Source organism: Macaca mulatta, chromosome 6, assembly GCF_049350105.2.
Source record: "Macaca mulatta isolate MMU2019108-1 chromosome 6, T2T-MMU8v2.0, whole genome shotgun sequence".
NCBI classification, from domain to species: Eukaryota; Metazoa; Chordata; class Mammalia; order Primates; family Cercopithecidae; genus Macaca; species Macaca mulatta.
Genome location: NC_133411.1, coordinates 128,148,441 through 128,164,153, shown reverse-complemented (window position 1 = coordinate 128,164,153; position 15,713 = coordinate 128,148,441).

Genomic DNA, 15,713 nt, shown 5'->3' with positions numbered 1-15,713 from the left:
GGGGGCGGAGCTTGCAGTGAGCTGAGATCCGGCCACTGCACTCTAGCCCGGGCGACAGAGCCAGACTCCGTCTCAAAAAAAAAAAAAAAAAAAAAAAGAGAACTACGAACTAAAGCTTAGTGACTACCCAATATTAGTAGTCGAGGGATCAACTCTTCTAATGCAGTCAGGTGGATAGGAGAGGCATTGAGGAACAATGGTTTTAGGAAGGGCCTGGTGGGGAAAAAAGGTTGCTGCTCAGAGAGTAAAAAGAATTGAAGTCTAAGAGAACATCGGATTTAGGATTTTAGAAAGTCATTAGTGACTGTCAGAAATGTACTTTGGTAAAGTGGGGGTTATCAATGTTAGATTAGATGATGAAGACATTAAGAGACCTTCATTGTGTAAATTGTCTTTGCCCTTTTACTTACTTACTGTCCTTTTCTCAAGCAGGATCCTGAAGTAGGAAATCTATGAAAAAAATGACAAGACTCTGAAGAATTAACTCGCCAGGAGGGACTCAACTGGAGGCTTGAATCTGACCTGGAGACTGAGAACCCTTGAATAGATGAAGACAGTATCTTTTTTTTTTCCTTCAATCTTTTTTTTTTTAAATCTATTTGTTTGGTTGCTTTTTGGGGACTAAGAAGTTTTTAAATTGCCCTGATATCTACAAGGCTGTCACAGGGAAAGATGATGACTGGAGAATACCTACACTACAGTAGATAAAAAGGCGGTGGCTTCCTAGGCTGCAGAGAACAAGTCCTTTCTAGCAGTGGCTCAGGACCACTGTTTTGAAAAGTCTAATTAATTTGCTTCTCTGACCTTGATTGCTACCTTTAAAAGAAGCTTTAAAGCCTGCTTGGTCTCCTAAACTTGCCAAGCCCTGCTGCCTGGGTCTAGTCAGCAATCTTGCTCTGCCCAGACCTCTTACTGTCTGACCACAGGGCTTAGCTAACCCCATTTGTGTCACACCCCACTGCTATGCCTCCTTTGGAAAGGCCTATTTAAGAAGTAGCTCCCTATATAAATGTAAGGACATTAAAGACTCTTAATGGAGTAAACACCCAGGAGATAAGGAATCAAGGGTGGAGGGGTTGGTCTTGGACATGGTAAATGTAGAGATAGAGACTATCTAGACAGAAAGGTTAAACTTAATAGTCTTCATTCTACAAAGTATGATGCAAATTCCTTTTAAAGAGGAACTGTGAATTGTATAGTATGTGAATTATCTTTCAATAAAGCTATTTTTAAAAAGCAGAGAATGTAAGAGATGGAATAGGATTAGAAAAGTATTGAGTTTAAAAATCACATTCATATTACGATGGCAATTCCTGGTTATGGGTCTCTTTAATGATGTTTCTATACAGAGTGAATGTAGTAGTCTGTATGTTTCTCTCTTCCTTTTTAATTGAAATATTAGATTGCTCCAAAGGTTTCCATATACTGTTCAACTTTCTAGCAGTCATTCCAGAAAAGGAACAAATGAAGCATTAACCATATGTTTACTAATCAACAAATGCAAATGTGATGGCTATACTAAATATTCTAATACATAAATAATATTTATATTGTGTTAGGCTGTACATAACAGACAAGGCAACTAGCAGTGGCTTAAATAAAAAATATTTATTATTAAATATATATTATTATAATATGTTATTAAATATATATTTTATGAATATTTATTATTAGGCTGTGGCATGTGCCCATATTCCCAGCTGTGTATGCCAGAGGAGGCTGAGGCAGGAGGATCCCTTCAGCCCAGGACAGGAGTTTATGGCCAGCCTGGGCAACACAGCAAGACCCCGTCTCTGAAAAATTAAAAATAAAGACATACAATTGAGCCATACAACAATGATAGTTCCAGAATTGTTCAGCAGCAAAGTGTAGGCTTTCCCCTGATGGGCACACATTGGCTATAGAAACACCAAATGTTTTGTTCTCACCAGACAACATACAGAAAAGCAGGAAGGTGGGGAAGGAAAAAGGCATGCTTCTCACTTTCTACTTTTCTTTTATCAGGAAGAAAAATCTTTCTAGAAAGCTACCAAGCAAACTTCCTATTATATATCAATGGCCAGAAGTGGGCCACATTGCAAACCCCTAGTTTCAAGGGTGGCTGGGGAAGTGAAAATTAGCGTTTTTAGCCTTAGAAAAAGAAATGCATGGGCTGGGTGCAGTGGCTCAAGCCTGTAATCCCAGCACTTTGGGAGGCCTAGGCAGGCGGATCACGAGGTCCGGAGATTGAGACCATGGTGAAACCCCATCTCTACTAAAAAAATACAAAAAATTAGCCAGGCGTGATGGCGTATGCCTGTAGTCCCAGCTACTCGGGAGGCTGAGGCAGGAGAATGGCGTGAACCCGGGAGGCGGAGCTTGCAGTGAGCCGAGATTGCACCACTGCACTCCAGCCTGGGCCACAGAGTAAGACTCTGTCTCAAAAAAAAAAAAAAAAAAAAAAAAAAAAAGAAGTGCATGAAAGGAGGGGCTGGAAATGGCTGTTGGGTAGGCAACCAAACTGTCTGCTGTATAATTCACTGGGAAAAAGGATAATAAAACCAAGAAATATTTGCTTGAGGAACCTCAGATATGAGCAGATTTCATTTAAACTCACAAAGCTCAGAAGCTGAGAGCAATGATTTGAGATTTGAGTAGCATACTTGAATAGCAAGCAAAACTTCAAAAACCAAAACATGAACCTGGTTATGAAAATAAATCTGATTAAGGTAGCTCTGTGTTTTGGTTTCTACTGAGTTTGGGAGGACTGCAGATTTTTTGTAGTAGTGGCTAACTCTTCCTGGAATTCTCCCAGATGCTCAGGAGGCCAAGAGCCTGGATATCTGCATCTGAAACAAATTAGCCTATGATGTTTCGTTTTTTTTTTTTTTTTTTCTTTTTGAGACGGAGTCTCACCCTGGTGCCCAGGCTAGAGTGTAGTGGTGCGATCTCAGTTCACTACAACCTCTGCCTCCCTGGTTCAAGCAATTCTCCTGCCTCAACCTCCCGAGTAGCTGAGATTACAGGCATATGCCACCAAGCCTGGCTAATTTTGTATTTTTAGTAGAGATAGGGGTTCTCCATGTTGGTCAGGCTGGTCTCGAACTCCCAACCTCAGGTGATCTGCCCGCCTCGGCCTCCCAAAGTGCTGGGTTTACAGTCATGAGCCACCATACCCAGCCTCATTCCCCGTAGTAATCTGCCTTTTGTCAGTTTAATTGAAAGGCCCTAAAACTATGCTATCAGGGATAATTTCTGTAGATCATTACTATAGATCATTACTAGGGATAATTTCTATAGATCATTACTAGAGATCATTACTAATTTATGTAGATCATTAGTATGCTATCAGGGATAATTTCTATAGATCACTTCTGGAAATCATTACTATAGAAATGATCGTTTCTATACATCATTAGTAGAGATCATTACTAATTTATATAGATCATTAATATGCTATCAGGGATAATTTCTATAGATCATTTCTGGAAATCATTACTATAGAAATGATCATTTCTATACATCATTACTAGAGATCATTACTATAGATCATTACTAATTGAAAGACCCTAAAACTATGCTACCAGGAATAATTTCTATAGATCATTACTAGAGAAGCTTCTCTGTACCTGTAGAGCAAAAGTAAAAACAAAAACAAAAAAAAGAAAGGTCCCCATTGATGTACCTAAGAGGGTACTGCATCCATCTTGTGTCTCTTTTATAAAGGCACTAATGGCCGGGCACAGTGGCTCACACCTGTAATCCCAGCACTTTGAGAGGCTGAAGTGGGTGGATCATCTGAGATCAGGAGTTGGAGACCAGCCTGGCTAACATGGTGAAAATACATGTTTTTCATGTATTTTCAGAAAATACCCGTCTCTGCTAAAAATACAAAAAAAAAAATAGCCAGGTGTGGTGGCAGGCGCCTGTAATCCCAGCTACTCAGGTGGCTGAGGCAGGAGAATCACTTGAACTTGGGAGGCGGAGATTGCAGTGAACTGAGATCGTGCCATTGCACTCCAGCCTGGGTGACAGAGCAAGACGCCCAAGAATTTGGAACTACAGGTACATACCACCACACCCAGCTAAATTTTTATTTTATTTTTTGTAGATACAGGGTTTCACTATGTTTCCCAGTCTGGTCTTAAACTTTAAACTTCTGAGCTCAAGTAATCATCTTGCCCCAGCCTCCCAAAGTCCTGGGATTACAGGTGTGAGCCATCGTTCCTAGCTCAGATATTATTTTCTGAGCTCCAACAAGTGTCTGTTCAAAGAAGCTATATGACTCAACCAGTCTTTGTACAAACCTCTTCTTTGGGAATCTAAACATGAACAAGTCTTTCTTGAGTTAAAAATGAGCCCTTCCGGCCGGGCGCGGTGGCTCAAGCCTGTAATCCCAGCACTTTGGGAGGCCGAGACGGGCGGATCACGAGGTCAGGAGATCGAGACCATCCTGGCTGACACGGTGAAACCCTGTCTCTACTAAAAAATACAAAAAACTAGCCGGGCGAGGTGGCGGGCGCCTGTAGTCCCAGCTACTTGGGAGGCTGAGGCAGGAGAATGGCGTGAACCCGGGAGGCGGAGCTTGCAGTGAGCTGAGATCCGGCCACTGCACTCCAGCCTGGGTGGCAGAGCGAGACTCCGTCTCAAAAAAAAAAAAAAAAAAAAAAAAAAAAAAAAAAAAAAAATGAGCCCTTCCTCACACCTGTAATCCCAGCACTTTGGGAGGCAGGGGCGGGTGGATCACGAAGTCAGGAGATCAAGACCATCCTGGCTAACACGGTGAAACCTATCTCTACTAAAAATACAAAAAATTATCAGGGCATTGTGGCGGGCGCCTGTAGTCCCAGCTACTCGGGAGGCTGAGGCAGGAGAATGGCGTGAACTCGGGAGTCCAAGGTTGCAGTGAGCCGAGATTTCGCCACTGCACTCCAGCCTGGGCAACAGAGCGAGGCTCCGTCTCAAAAAAAAAAAAAAAAAAAGCCCTTTAGCAGCTTTGTTTGGTGTGTCTGACAGTAGCCACAGCAGCTAAACTAGTAGAAACTTCAGCAATTGTTTTTGTTTTTGGAGTCTCCTTTAAATGTCATGGTCCTTCATGCTGTATAATCTTTGGTTCTCACTGAATATATACAACATTTCTTAGTAAATAAGCTTATCTCTTATGAAATCCTATTACCTTCTCTGTTACGTATTTCTAATCATTGTTATAATCTTGGAAAATCCTATTACTTTCCTTCCATCACCTGAAGAAAAGGAAACTCTTGATTGTCTAACCTGTGTTTGTGAAATATCTGTGCATTAAATAGATTAGAAATTCCTTTAGAAAATCCAGACTGAACCTTGTTTGTTGGTGGGTCATATTTTAATATTAAAACAGAAAAATGTCACTTACACTACACTGTTAAAAAAATAACTAAATTCACCCCTAGAATATAACCCCTTGCCAGAAGTGGCAGACCTTGTAACCATAATAGATCCATTGCCCCATACACACAGCAAGTCAATATGCTGAGACACTATGTTGCAGCAGAGAAAGGTTTAATCAGAAGGCTGCCAAATGAGGAGACTGGAGGAAACTTAAATCCATCTCCTCAAGGGGCTTGGGGCTAGGGTTTTTTTCTTCCATTTATTAGGGTTTCCATTAAAAGCACTACATTTCCATTCTTTACAACCATAAAAGAATAAATAATTTCAAAGGATTGCTTGATAGGAGATGTCTATTTTAAATGGAACTTGGAAATATCCGGGAAATCACTGGAATAAATGTACTTAATAGACCCAATGCTGTGAAATTCTTTTTAACTGTTTTCCTAAGCACATAAAAATATATAACACTTCCTCCGACATTTTTTGAAATACAATTTGGTTTGAGGTTTTTCTCTATAACATTTGCCATATAAATATTTCTTACAATGCTTTCATTGCCTGCCTGCCTGCCTGCCTGCCTTCCTTCCTTCCTTCCTTCCTTCCTTCCTTCCTTCCTTCCTTCCTTCCTTCCTTCCTTCCTTCCTTCCTTCCTTCTTTCTCTTAGTGCTGAGGCTGACTTCTTAACACCAATAAATTCTGACCCCTTTCATTGCTTTAATCTGCCAAGGAGGTACAGTTCAGAAACCGAAGGGAAAAGCAGGGCTTGCTCCCACAAAGCACTCAATCTCAGTTCCACATGGCTGGGAAGGCTTCGCCAGTCATGGCAGAAGGTGAATGAGAGGCACAGTCACATTTTACATGGTGGCAGGCAAGAGGGGGCTAGGAATTTTAAGGGTTGTAGATTGGGCTGAAATATGGATATCATTGATTGGTCAAAGAATACAGGGTGAAGTCATGCGACAGATGAAGAAACTGTATTATCATGCTGATTCAGTCCTCTGTGGTTCCTGGGGGTCTTTAAAGTGGTTGGCATCAGCTGTTCTGCTGGAATTCAGGATGTGCTTAAGCAATTCTTTTTGTTGTTGTTGTTGTTTTCCTGAGATGGAGTCTTGCTCTGTCACCCAGGTTGGAGTATAGTGGTTCCATCTTGGCTCACTGCAACCTCCGCCTCCTACGTTCAAGTGATTCTCCTGCCTCAGCCTCCTGAGTAGCTGGGATTACAGGCACCGACCACCACGTCCGGCTAATTTTTGTATTTGTAGTAGAGACGGGGTTTCACCTTGTTGGCCAGGCTGGTCTTGAACTCCTGACCTCAGGTGATCTGCCCGCCTCAGCCTCCCAAAGTGCTAGGATTACAGGCGTGACCACCCACGTGGCCTGCTTAAGCAATTCTTAAACAAAGGCTTATGATTCTAACATCAGAAATCCTATTGAAAGGAAAAATGGGAATGCAAATTGTCAGCATCTAGTGTTAGATGACTTTTGGGTATAAGGAAGTGGGTCAAAGTACAGCCTGATAATGCTTAACTTTAACTATATTTCTCTCCAGAATTCTTGTTAACCCTGTAAGGACAGTTTTAAACTCACTGTGCTCACTAGAGCTTGTTAGCTAGATTAGAATGTTAACATTTCCAGAGAAAGTAGATATGTTTGGGGATAGTTCGTTAATTAAAGTGCTCCTGAGTTCTTGACCTCAGGAGGAGCCCAATTAAGAATGGCCAGCTGGGTTGGATTCAGTGGCTCACGCCTATAATCCCAAAATTTGGAAGGCTGAGGCAGGAGGATGCCTTGAGACCAGGAGTTCAAGACCAACCTGGACAACATGGTGAGACCCTGTCTCTACAAAAAAAAAAAAAAAAAAAAAAATTGTTTCAAAAAGTAGCTGGGCACGGTGGCATGCACCTGTAATCCTAGCTACTCAGGAGGCTGAGGTGGGAGGATTGTTTGAGTCCAGGAGTTTGAGACTACAGTGAGCTATGATCATGTCACTGCACTCCAGCCTGGGCAACAGAATGAGACCCTATCTTAACAACAACAAAAAGAATGGTCAGCTAATTAAAGAATTTTGAGTATTGTAGTGTTTCCTAAGGAGGTAGCTATTGTTAAAGTAGGAATGCTCTGGCACTTAACTAAGATCTTAGCCCTCATGATACTTCAAAAACTACATATTTGAAGAGAATCAAGGAGTCTGCAAAATGCCAGCATTCAACAGAGCTCACAATCCAGTTATGTGGGAGAAGCATGTGATCAAGTAAATGCAATAACCAATATAAATAATCTTACAGAAGTAACCTGTCAGGCAAACAGGATTTGCCATATGAAGGAAATTATCAGTTCTTGAGAAAGGGAACAGTAATGGATATGGAACAGTTTCTTCTGGACTGTTCTGGAAAGGGAAGGCTTTCCAGGCAAAGTGGGTAGTGTAAGCAAAGGCAGCTTAAGCAAGGTTTATGAAGCAGCTCGGCCAGTCCAGGGACCTGCAAACTTTGTGTGGCAGGTCCAGGGATCTACAAACAGTTTGTATTATCTTTTCTTTGTTACCAAAGAACATAATTTCCAAATGTGGAAAATATGTGTACCTTGATCCCTACCTTAAATAAAGAAATTTGGAGTAAGGGGAAGGATTTGGTAAAAGCATAATTTTGTATTAGTACATAGAATGTTTTAGCTGAAAAGCTTCTGATTTTTACTATTATAAATATATTTTAATTCTGATAGTCTTACTTATTTCTTAATTGCCCTAAAACTTAGCTTAAGAATCATGCCACATATTCAGTTCTAATGACATACTTTCTCCCACCATAACCCAGTTGCTGCAGTATTTTAAAACCTCATTCTAGATTGTGGATAAGCATAAATTCATGAGAATGTGTTTACTTTTAACCAGATGTTATTCAATTGGAAAGCAGTTATGTTCGGATATTCAGAATATTTACAAAGATGGCCTGTATTCTTTTTTTTTTTTTTTTTTTCTTCGAGACAGGGTCTCTCACTTGTCGCCCAGGCTGGAGTACAGTGGTGCTCAACGCAACCTCCACCACCTGGGCACAAGCAATCCTCCCACCTCAGCTTCTTGAGTAGCTGGGACCACAGGCTCATGCTACCATGCCCAGCGAATTTATATATATTTAGTAGAGATAGGGTTTCGCCATGTTGCCCAAGCTGTTCTTGGACTGCTAGACTCAAGCAATCTGCCCTCTTTGGCCTCCCAAAGTGCTGGGATCACAGACATGAGCCACCACGCCTGGCTGCCTGTATTCTTATACTTGAATAACAAATATGTGTTTTTTTATGTGTCTGGGTATGTGCTTGTATCTGTGGATGTGTACACACAAATATCATTTCTGTTTTTGTAGTATCATTTTGTAACCTAAACCCAACATTCCATGCTATCATCTGATGGTTTTCTAATTATTGTTATGGAGCACTGTTGTTAGTAAACACTGTACATGAAGAGAAGTATTACACTAAGCCAACTGAACCACAATTCAATGCCCTTACTCAGTATTTTTTAACTTTTTTTTTTTTTTGAGACAGAGTCTCACTCTGTCGCCCAGGCTGGAGTGCAATGGCACAATCTCGGCTCACCAGAACCTCTGCTTCCCAGGTGTAAGGACTTCTCCTGCCTCAGCCTCCTGAGTAGCTGGAATTACAGGCACCTGCCACCACACCTGGCTAATCTTCGTATTTTTAGTAGAGCTGGGGTTTTGCCATGTTGGCCAGGCTGGTCTCGAACTCCTGACCTCAGGCGATCCACCCGCCTTTGCCTCCCAAAGTGCTGGAATTACAGGCAGGAGCCACCATGCCCAGCCTTACTCAGTACTTTTACTGAGTAATACAAAGATATTGTCATATTAATATAAATAATATAAATAAATATTATAAAGAGTATAAATATATTAATTTCAGAGTATGAGCAATGAAAAACCTAATGGTGGAAACAGAAACATGTCATATCCTTTTTTTTCCTTTTAGTTTTGGATCTCATGTTTAGAGGGTTAAGCTAACTTCCTTGTTCATGGCACATTGCCATCATTTGTTTTACGTTTTAGGTGAGAGAAATATTTTACATGTGTTCTCCCATTCCCTAGGGTTTAGATCAAAATGAAATCCTAGAAATGCTCTGGAGTCAGAGAGACTAGGTTCTGTGCCACTTAATCAACATATAATCTTACAAAAATGATTTGACATCTCTAAGAGTTCATTTTCTCTGAATTTTGAATATGAGCTGGTTGTGGTGACTCATACCTGTAATTCCAGAACTTTGGGAGGCTGGTCTTGAGCTCCTGCCCTAGGTGATCCACCCGCCTTGGCCTCCCAAAGTTTTGGGATTCAGGCATGAGTCACCCCCACCGGCGTGTATCACTTCATAGTCATATAGATCATACCAATCTGTTCCTCTTCATCAGTAAAATCCCAAAAGTTTGTACAGCAGGGTAAGTACATGGGCTTTTTGGTCAGCCATGGTACTATGTGTCCTTGTCTTGGTTTCCCCATCTGTAAAATGATAAAACAGTGCCTTTGGCTGGGCGCAGTGGCTCACGCCTGTAATCCCAGCACTTTGGGAGGCTGAGGCGGGCGGATCACTTGAGGTCAGGAGTTGGAGACCGGCCTGACCAATATGGTGAAACCCTGTCTCTACTGAAACTACAAAAATTAGCTGGCCGTGGTGGCGAGCACCTGTAATCCCAGCTACTCGAAGACTGAGGCAGGAGAATCACTTGAGCCCAGGAGGCGGAGGTTGCAGTGAGCCAAGATTGTGCCACTGCACTCCAGCCTGCATGACAGAGAAAGACTCTGTCTCAAAAACCAGTGCCTTCATTATGGAGTTAGATAAGAGAGAGGTAAGAGAGGTTTAGATAAGTGAAGTGATTAGCTCAGTTTCTGACTAATAGTAAATACTTAATATTATGTTACTAATAGTAAATGTTAATGGTTGTCATTGTTATTTTAAATAAAATAACCAGGTGGCTGAGGCAGAGGTTCACACCTGTAATCCTCATACTTTGGGAGGCTGAGGCAGACGGATCACTGGAGCTCAGGAGTTCTAGACTAGCTTGGGCAACATAGTGAGATCTCTTCTCTATTGACAAAAGAAAATATATAAAAATAAATAAAATAACAAGGCATATAAGCCCCTTCTGGTATTTCCTCATTTTAACTATCATTATCAAATTTAAATGTGGTCAGAATTAGGGCCTCTCATTGTAGATTTAGACATTTATAAACAATCCTAGAACAATCCTAAGTTTGGTCCATAGTAGACACTCATATAAATATTGTTGATGAATGCCCCTGTTGGTACACTGAATGTTTAACTTTTCTCTGTGAACCTCACAGCTCAGTCTCTAAGATATTTTTGTTTTGTTTTACCTTACTGTTTCAAGCCAGTTTAGCTGAGGGAGGTTGTTTATGCTATCACTAGATCCTGCTGTATCTAATCTCGTCTTAGCTCAATGTTAGAAGCAGCTGAAAGAAGTATAGCAAGTTGGCGTTAGAGTAGACATCGAGAAAGTATGGAGGATTTAGGAAAACATTTTTAATAGTAATAAGAAAAGAAGCCAGGCACGTTGGCTCATGCATGTAATCCCAGGACTTTGGGAGGCCAAGGTGGGCAAATATCTGAGGTCAGGAGTTTAAGACTAGCCTGGCCAACATGGCAAAACCCCATCTCTACTAAATAAACAAAAATTATCCATGTGTGGCAGTGCACGCCTGTTATCCCAGCTACTCAGGAGGCTGAGGCAGGATAATCACTTGAACCCGGGAGGTGGATGTTGCTGTGAGCTGAGATCACGCCACTGCACTCCAGCCTGGGTGAGACAGCAAGACTCCATCCAAAAAAAAAAAAAAAAAAAGAAAAGAAGAACATATTCTTTCCTTGGACTTAAATGCCTCACATGTATGTTGGAGTTTGAATTACCTTCTCTATGGGCCAACTCTGAAATTTTAGTTAGCATTTTCCTTCATCCAATTTACTCAGCTTAAACATCATTAACGTCTTAATAGATTAAAATTAATTGTAGTATTAGCTTAAGCAAAATGCAATAAGGAAGGTGAAGATTTAACTCCCTTCGTCCTCAAATGCATTCCAAAGCACAACAGAGGTTTTACATTATGAATTGCACTCAATACTCATAGCACTGCCACCCATCATTTAAAGAGAGAAACATTTTTTAAAATTGTAATAAGTTAACAAATTTGTTTTTCTTTTTTTATATTCTTTTATTTTTTTACTTCCTCTATGTGTGCCAAGATGAGAAAACAAAATATTTTAGCAGAAAAAAAATTGCCATTAATTCCCAAGGGGAAGCAAAGTTATATGTACCCATTCATATACTGTACTTACAATAGATTGTTTATTAAATTTTGTTTCCTCTACCACAGCCCTTAATCTAAACTTTATCTTCATTTACCAGGATGTTGCTATGGCAACGCCAGTACTCATAGCACTAGAAAGTGGCCAGGTCAGAATACCACCAGCTATGCTTCTGTGCGTCCATAGCACTTTGCTCCTGGTGTTTATCATTTATTAGCTGTATGATATTTGTTTAGTTATTTGTATACCTGTCCAGAGACAGTTTCTACAATTCCTGCTGCCTGGGACAATCTATTGGAAGGAAGGGAAGAAAAGTGTGTTGGCATAGAGCTAGAGATAGGGTCAGAGAAGTGGGCCTAAAAAAGTGCTATTGCCATTATGTTCTCCTGCCTCTTACATATACCCGGCTGCCTGCAGTTTTGTCTCTATCAAATTTCTTGATACTAGTATTAAAGAAAAGTGATTCCAAGATATTTTCTTTGTTGTTACTAGCAGATTCAATCATTTTAATCCCCATCAGTAGTAACAATACTGAAAGTACATATATATATATAGATATAGATTTTTTTTTTTTTTTTTTTTTGAGACGGAGTCTCGCTCTTTGCTCAGGCTGGAGTGCAGTGGCATGATCTCGGCTCGCTGCAACCTCCGCCTCCGGGGTTCAAGCATTTCTCCTGCCTCAGCCTCCTGAGTAGCTGGGATTACAGGCTTGCGCCGCCCCGCCTGGCTATTTTATGTATTTTTAGTAGAGATGGTGTTTCACCATGTTGGTCAGGCTGGTCTCAAACTCCTGACCTCGTGAACCGCTCGCCTCAGCCTCCTAAAGTGCTGGGATTACAGGTGTGAGCCACTGCACCTGTCAGAAGTATTTTTAAATGCAGGATTTAAAATAGGCTATACTGAATAATTCATAATCTATTGTGTATGTTCTTGTCCATCTCCTTTATCAAAGTTTGGTTTTTGTGTCTGTCAGTCTTGAGATTAATAAAACCTTCTGAGGTTTAAAAAGAAAAAGAAGCTTAACATTATTTTCCCTTTGTACTTTAACTTACCCTTTTATCCATAAAGCTGAAAGATTTAATTTTGGAACCACACCCATTTTTCACCCTAATGAGCATATTAAATAACATATGATGGCACACAATGAAATATAATTATGGATATGGCTTTTTGGAGTACTGCTCTTTGACTCTAAAAGACACTTGATTGACTGCATTCTTCCTGATTGCAAGATAGCACAGCTCATTAACCTGAGGGATAGGGTGGCATTTGCTGTGTATTTTACTGTTTTAAGAATAGGGTTTTCCCAGTAGATTATGTTATCGGTCTTCATAATATTTCAAGGGAAACTGTTAGTTTAATTTTTAAAAAATTCTATTTCCTTTTTTGAATAGATAGTACATTAATATGGTTTAAAATTCAAAAATTCAAAAGGGTATATAGTGAGATGTTTTTCTCCTGCCCTTGTCTTCCAGCCACCCAGTTCCTGGAGCTGATCACTGTGTGTTTTGGGTATTCTTCTAGACATATTCGAATTTTTTTTTTTTTTTTTTGCGAGACAGAGTCTTGCTCTATCCCCCAGGCTGGAATGCAGTGGCGCAATCCTGGCTCACTGCAACCTCTGCCTCCCAGGTTCAAGCAATTCTCCTACCTGCTCAGCCTCCCGAGTAGCTGGGATTATAGGCATGTACCACCACACCCAGCTAATTTTTGTATTTTTACTAGAGACAAGATTTCACCATGTTGGCCAGGCTTGTCTTGGGCTCCTGACCTTGTGATCTGCCTGCCTTGGTTTCCCCAAACGCTGGGATTACAGGCGTGAACCACCATGCCTGGGCTAGACATATTCTAATACTGATTTTCATTTTATTTATTTAGATTTATTATTTTTTTTATGGATGGGGTCTTGCATTTTGTCCAAGCTGGACTCAAACTCTTGGGCTTAAGAGATCTTCCCATCTTAGCCTCCCAAATAACTGGGACTACTGGCATAAGCCATCATGCCTGGATTGATTTTTTTTTAATTATTTTTTTCTCACTACAAGGACAAGCACTCATACTGATTTTTGTCACATCTCATTTAATCTAAGCAGACATTTGGCTCAGCCCGTAAATGCCAGATTCAGTTTTTTCCTAGAAGAGTTGTTTCTCCCCACTGGCCATTTGCTATAAATTAGTCTATGAAATGGAAAAATTCGGTATAGTTAAACTCCCATTTGAACAAACTTAATAGGATGTTAAAATTGTTGGTTTTAAATAATGTTTAAAAGAAGCCAGTTGCTCAAAGTGTAGATTACAAATTTTTTTTTTTTTTTTTTTTTTTTTTTTTTTTTTTTTTTTTTTTTTTTTTGAGACGGAGTCTAGCTCTGTCGCCCAGGCTGGAGTGCAGTGGCCGGATCTCAGCTCACTGCAAGCTCCGCCTCCCGGGTTTCTCCTGCCTCAGCCTGCCTCAGCCTCCTGAGTAGCTGGGACTATAGGCGCCAGCCACCTCACCCGGCTAGTTTTTTGTATTTTTTAGTAGAGACAGGGTTTCACCGTGTTAGCCAGGATGGTCTCGATCTCCTGACCTCGTGATCCGCCCGTCTCGGCCTCCCACAGTGCTGGGATTACAGGCGTGAGCCACCGTGCCCGGCCTGTTTTTTTAAAAAATAATAAAATGGCTGGGTGTGGTGGGTCTTGCCTATAATCCCAGAACTTTGGGAGGCCAAGGCAGCCAGATCATCTGAGATCAGGAGTTCGAGACCACCCTGACCAACATGGAGAAACCCTGTCTCTAGTAAAAATACAAAATTAGCCGGGCATGGTGGCGCGTGCCTGTAATCCCAGCTACTCTGGAGGCCGAGGCAGAAGAATCGCTTGAACCCAGGAGCGGAGGTTGCAGTGAGCTGAGATTGTGCCGTTGCACTCCAGCCTGGGGTAACAAGAGCGAAACTCCCTATCAAAAAAAAAAAAAATATATATATATATATATATATATAAATAAAATAAAGCAAGTGTCTTCTTGAGTTGGTTTGTTAGTGAAGAAGATGACTTTTATATCAGGAAATTCTTTGTCGTTGCTTTAATCTTGTCACGTGGGACAAAATTCATGTCAGATTAGGCTTAATCCATTTGCACAGTGCCTTTCTTTTTTTTTCTTTTTTTTTTGAGACGGAGTCTCGCTCTGCCGCCCAGGCTGGAGTGCAGTGGCCGGATCTCAGCTCACTGCAAGCTCCGCCTCCCGGGTTCACGCCATTCTCCTGCCTCAGCCTCCGGAGTAGCTGGGACTACAGGCGCCCGCCACCGCGCCCGGCTAGTTTTTTTTTTTTTTTTGTATTTTTTAATAGAGACGGGGTTTCACCATGTTAGCCAGGATGGTCTCGATCTCCTGACCTCGTGATCCGCCCATCTCGGCCTCCCAAAGTGCTGGGATTACAGGCTTGAGCCACCGCGCCCGGCCTTTTTTTTTTCTTGAGACAAGGTTTCATTCTGTCACCCAGGCTGGAGTGCAGTGGCATGATCACAGCTCATTGCAGCCTCAATTTTCTGGGCTCAAGTGATCCTCCTCCCTCAGCTTCCCAAGTAGCTGGGACTACAGGCATGCACCACCATGCCCAGCTAATTTTTTTTTTCTTTTTTCTTTTTTTTTCTTTTGAGACGAAGTCTTGCTCTTGTCCCCCAGGCTGGAGTGTGATGGCGCAATCTCAGCTCACTGCAACCTCTGCCTCCTGGGTTCAAGCGATTCTCCTGCCTCAGCCCCCCGAGTAGCTGGGATTACAGGTGCCTGCCACCACGCCCGGCTAATTTTTATATTTTTTAGTAGAGATGAGATTTTACCATGTTGGCCAGGCTGGTCTAGAACTCCTGACCTCAGGTGACCCACCCACTTCGGCCTCCCAAAGTGCTGGGATTACAGGCATGAACCACCGTGCCCAGCCAATTTTTTCTATTTTTTGTAGAGACAGGGATTTCAATATGTTCCCCAGCCTAGTCTCGAACTCCTACACTCAAGTGATTCTCCTGTATCAGCATCCTAAAGTGCTGGAATTACAGGTGTGCGTCACCACAC